The sequence below is a fragment of the Panicum virgatum genome, chromosome 6K (genome assembly GCF_016808335.1).
Source record: "Panicum virgatum strain AP13 chromosome 6K, P.virgatum_v5, whole genome shotgun sequence".
Lineage (NCBI taxonomy): Eukaryota > Viridiplantae > Streptophyta > Magnoliopsida > Poales > Poaceae > Panicum > Panicum virgatum.
The window spans coordinates 19,725,283-19,730,418 of record NC_053141.1 but is presented as its reverse complement, the minus strand read 5'-3'; the positions used below and the strand labels follow the sequence as shown (position 1 = coordinate 19,730,418).

The 5,136-nt window shown below is 47.0% G+C and overlaps 1 pseudogene; it reads right to left on the bottom strand.

Moving 5' to 3' along the window:
- Window positions 1-368: 368 nt before the first annotated feature.
- On the bottom strand, window positions 369-4,859 carry LOC120712008 (annotated as a pseudogene).
- Window positions 4,860-5,136: the final 277 nt, after the last annotated feature.

The following is a 5,136-nucleotide window of genomic DNA, read 5'->3' as shown; positions in this document are numbered from 1 at the left end:
AAGAAATTTGTTACAAAGTTAGTTTGGTCTCCGAGAAAAGAAACCAAACTTTTGGTGGCAAAGCAACCAGTTTACATTAAAACTTGTAATTTGTATACTGAGTAAATCAACTCAATCTCTGTTCAATTTTGCTCATGTAAAACATGTCACTTAAAACAAGTTTACCTTGGTTGCATCTGACCTCCAAACCAAAATTATGAAGTTACTTCTGCCCATCGATCGCGATGCATCAGAATTCTTTCAAAAAGTAAGCATTGACAGAACAAAATACATGACACCACACATGAGGCAAGGACTAATGACAGATCATACAAGAACAGTCACATGGTGCAGACACGAACATATATTAGAGCTGCACCGAGCATCAATTGGCATCCATTAGTGTTCGCACAGAGGAATGCATAGACTGAACAAAGACAAATGTACGAACATAAGAAGGCATAACTAGGAGTGACTACATCTTTGCAAAATAATAGGTAACATAAAACTAGCTTATCTTTGGTGATGGATCAGAAGCCAAAAGGTAAATGAGTAAACAAGGAACGATGAACATGAATACATGAGGGCACCGGGCTATGGCTGCCGCGACCATTCAAACATAACGGAGATTACTAACATCCAATTTTGTGCCCGAGAGAAAATTGCCTTGCCTCCAGCAAAAGCAAACTATAAAGAATGGTCAAACAATTCCTCTTCTTGATAGATTTCCCACAGTTCAAGTAGTGCGCTTGCGAGGGAAACCTGGGGAATTAAGCAACAGCGGGCATATCCTTGAGCCAAGCATCAAGTGGCTTGCCAATGGAGTAGACGATGAAGTCAATCTCCCTGAGCTTCTCGCCATCAACAATGTTGCGCCCATCCAAGACAAAAGTTGGCTTCTGCATGTTGTCGAAGATCTTCTGGTAGTCCAAGGTCTTGAACTCGTCCCACTCGGTGAGGATGCAGAGGCCATGGGCGCCCTTGGTGGCCTCGTATGCGTCCCAGACCACACTAACCTGCTTCACAGCACTGGGGCTTGTAGGCTGCAGGTGCATCGGGTGGTCCCAGTCGAACTTGTTGGTCCCGCTGGATCTGATCCTCAGTGACTTGGGGGTCATAGATGCTGATCTGAGCCTTGTCACCCAGCAGGCCCTTGCACACATCAATGGCTGGGGTCTCCCTTGTGTCACCGATGTCCTTCTTGAAGGCAAAACCAAGAACGGCAATCTTCTTGCCAGCAACAGTGTTGAACATGGAGGAAACAGCACGGTTCACAAACCAGCTCTTCTGGTAGTCATTGATCTTGATGACCTGTTTCCAGTAGTTGGCCACCTCGGGGAGGCCGTTGCACTCACTGATGTACACCAAGTTCAGGATGTCCTTCTGGAAGCAGGACCCACCAAAGCCAACACTGGCGTTCAAGAATTTGGGGCCAATCCTCAAGTCCTTCCCAATGGCGTAAGCCACCTCACATACATTGGCACCAGTGGCCTCGCAGAGTGCCGAGATGGCATTCACAGAGGATATCCTCTGGGCCAAGAATGCATTCGCAGCAAGCTTGGAGAGCTCGGCAGACCACAGGTTGGTGGTGAGAATCCTGTCCTCGGGAACCCAGTGGGCATACATATCCTTAAGAGCCTGAACGGCCTTCCAGCCCTCAGGGGTTTCCGACCACCAATGAGAACTCTGTCAGGCTTGAAGAGGTCCTCGATTGCTGTGCCCTCTGCAAGCAACTCTGGGTTTGAAAGAATCTGGTAGTTGATGCCCTAGCTATTGTGAGTAAAAATCTTTTCAATAGCCTCTGCTGTCTTTACTGGGACAGTGGATTTCTCAACAACGATCTTGTCTGACTTGGAGACATCAGCAATCATACGGGCAGCACTCTCCCAGTAGGTGAGATCGGCAGCCTTGCCTGCTACAAGCCCACGGCTCTTGGTGGGAGTGTTAACCGAGACAAAAATGATGTCTGCCTCCTTAACATGCTTCTCAACATCAGTGCTGAAGAAGAGGTTCCTGCGCCTGCACTGCTTCACAACATCATCAAGACCAGGCTCATAGATTGGGAGCTGGTCGCTGTTCCAAGCTTCAATGCGAGGCTTGGAGATGTCAACAACAACCACCTCAATTGCCGGGCACTTGAGGGCAATGACAGCCATTGTAGAGCCACCAACATAGCCAGCTCCAATGCAGCAGATCTTCACCATCTTTTCAGTTTACTGCACAACCTGTGATTGAAAAATGTGGTTTTACATTTAAACATATGGCACAGATTAGAGACAAGAATCAAATTTAAAGCACGAGCACCAAGATCTTGCAGGAAGCATGTTATACAAATGCAGTAGTCAAATAACATGCATAAAGACTAATCAGTTGAACTGAAACAAATGGTAGATCAGGATAATCAGATAATTCTGATAGATCTGGTAGTCTGGTAACTACCAGTTTTGATTAAATCTAAATAGAATGACATGCATTTAAAAAACCACAGTTCCAGCAATTTCTATACAATTTTATTTGACAAAAACAAAATAGACAGCAATAGAATAAGCCCAGGCCACATATGTTAGCAGAAAGCTGCAATAAAGAACTGAAACTATCATCCACAAAGGCATCAAAAGAAACAAAGATCATGGGCCAAATACTATTCAAGTGAACTCTCAGATCTGATGATACCTTAGTAATAAAGTTTGAAGAACAACTGCAACTACAAAATGGATTTGCACTTCTGGCAGGATCCAGTGTGAAATCAAAACAAAGACAAAAGTACTGCATGGGATTAGTTGGGAGCCCTTACCAGATCTCAAGAAGTTTAGGAAGATCTTTGGAAGGCACTACTAGAGAAGAGATGGAGGCAACCTCTTGTATGCAGAGAAGCTGCCTGCGAGTTATATGCAGAGGGAAGGTCAGCTCCTTATAAACCCCCTGCCACAAGGCCACAAAATTAGGTCTACCCCACCCTCTCCCTTCAAAAAAAAAATGTGTCTAGTTTGGTCAATTATCAGAATAATTGTGGAGGTGTCAGTTGGTATAACAAAGCAAAGTGCTCATGCTATACATGAGCCCACCAAACTTCCATAAATCATAAAGGTTCGCAGGAGTACATGACACACCACCAAACCTCTTTCCTTTAACCCCCACTTAAACAATAATGCCAGATGCATAAACAAAAAAGGTGCAAAGCTGTAGTTCTGTAACCAAATAGCCTGATGCTCTTATCAGATCTGACAGTTCCATCTCTATTCTCACTCAATCTATCTGCATCCCTCGTCTAACTTAAACAACTAAGGTCAGACATGGGAAGCTGACATGGCTGAGTACATGTAGCCCGTGAACAGGAACATGATGTGCAGAATAACTAGGGATAAGTAACCACAGTATTCTAATACATGGTCAACTAAGAGTGTCGGCGTTCTGTATCGTCGGCGAGTAGATTAATGTGTGCGCATCACAGGCCTGGATGGTAATGCAAGGGGAGACACAAGGGTTATACTGGTTCGGGCTGAATGTCCCTACGTCTAGTTCGAGTCGCTCGTGTTCTTGCACACTGTTTGTAGTAGGGGGTTACAAACGGGCAAGAGAGGGACGAGTTCCCAAGTCTCTGGTTGTGCGAGCTAGTGTGGTTCGAATGGATCTATTCTGGTTGTGTGGAGTCGACCCCCCTCTTCAGGGGTACGCCCTCGCCCCTTTATAGCTCAAGGGAGGAGGGGGTCGGATACAAAAGTGAGCGAAATAAGATAAAAGGAAAGCCTGGGGTCGGATGAAGTCTGACCCCTTCTCCCTTGTCAATGGTCCTGGTGGGTCCCGCTGATGGCGACGCGGGTCGTGCGGCCCCATTTCTGGCACTATTCGGGTCATGGCAGCCCGGGATGGGGGGTTGACTGTTGATGACGCCTCCTTCTGTAGGGAGTGGGTGCTCTGTCTCGTCCATGTCTTGTCGGCCAGCGCGCTTCCCATTGCACGCCGCTGGGCGGCGCCCCATCGCCTCCGCTGTCGTCATAGTCCATACCGAGGAGTGGGTGCTGTCATGGGCGGTCACGTCCTTCGTTGTTCGACACTTGTTGAATGGGGGGCGTCCCCCTTTCGCTTGGGGTTGGCTGGCTGCCACGTGGCGGTGCGGGCCCTTCCTAGGCCGGGCGGAGCGAGGCGGTTCCCGCGGGGGTCGGGCCAGGCGGAACTCTCCCCGCGGGGGTTGGGCGAGGCGAACCATCCTGCACAGGTCGGGCGAGTCCGTCCCTTGATGGGTCGTGGGCCCTCCACTGGAGTTGGGCCACCTACGTTTCGGGCTGACATTCGCTGTCTTGGCCTATGTTTTGGATTGCTAACGGGGATTTAGTCTGTAACCGGTGGTTGAGTAGCACCGGTTACTTTTATCCTCATCAAAAAGCAATAAAATAATTGAGACATGAACCAAATAATATAACCCAGAATGGAAAATTTACAGCCATACGTTGAATAAGAAATACAAGATGTATGTTTCAATGCAGCTGTATCAATATAATGAAGGTAGTAGAAAACGTTCAAAGCCTAGGCAATCAAAGTCTGGAAGCTGATGCCAACTCTTGTACTAAATCCTAATGAAACCCTCACCAACCACACATGTGCACTATTTACTGATTGATACCCAGAGGTGGAATCTTTCTGTAGAGCTGTAGAGAACATAAAAGACTAACTGTAAAAAAGAACAAAAGATTCTGTGTAAGCCTTCTTTTAAACTCAAAAGGTGTAAGCTTTCAAACAAAAAAAAGGTGGGCAAACAGAAACATGAAATATAATTGCACTGTAGCCATTTGATTATAGGTATTTGTAGGAGGGAATAATGGATGTATTCCTCCAACTCTAGAAGTGTGGGTATATATAATTCTTATACATGAGCCTCTATACACATGAGCTCAATATACACCAACACCCCCCCCCCCCCCGCAGTCTGAACTACCGGCACAGCGGCGTTCAAGACTGAACAACAAGAAAGCCAACACCTCCCCGCAGTCTGAACAACCGGCGCAGCGGTGTTCAAGACTGGACAAAGAAGAGAGTACAAAGGGCTAATACCCCCGGCAGCCACAACTAGCCACCGGCTACGTTGAGGCTAGAGCGAAACTCCGAGAAGGTCGAAGAGGGCAGTCCCTTGGTGAAGATGTCAGCAAACTGGGAGGTAGT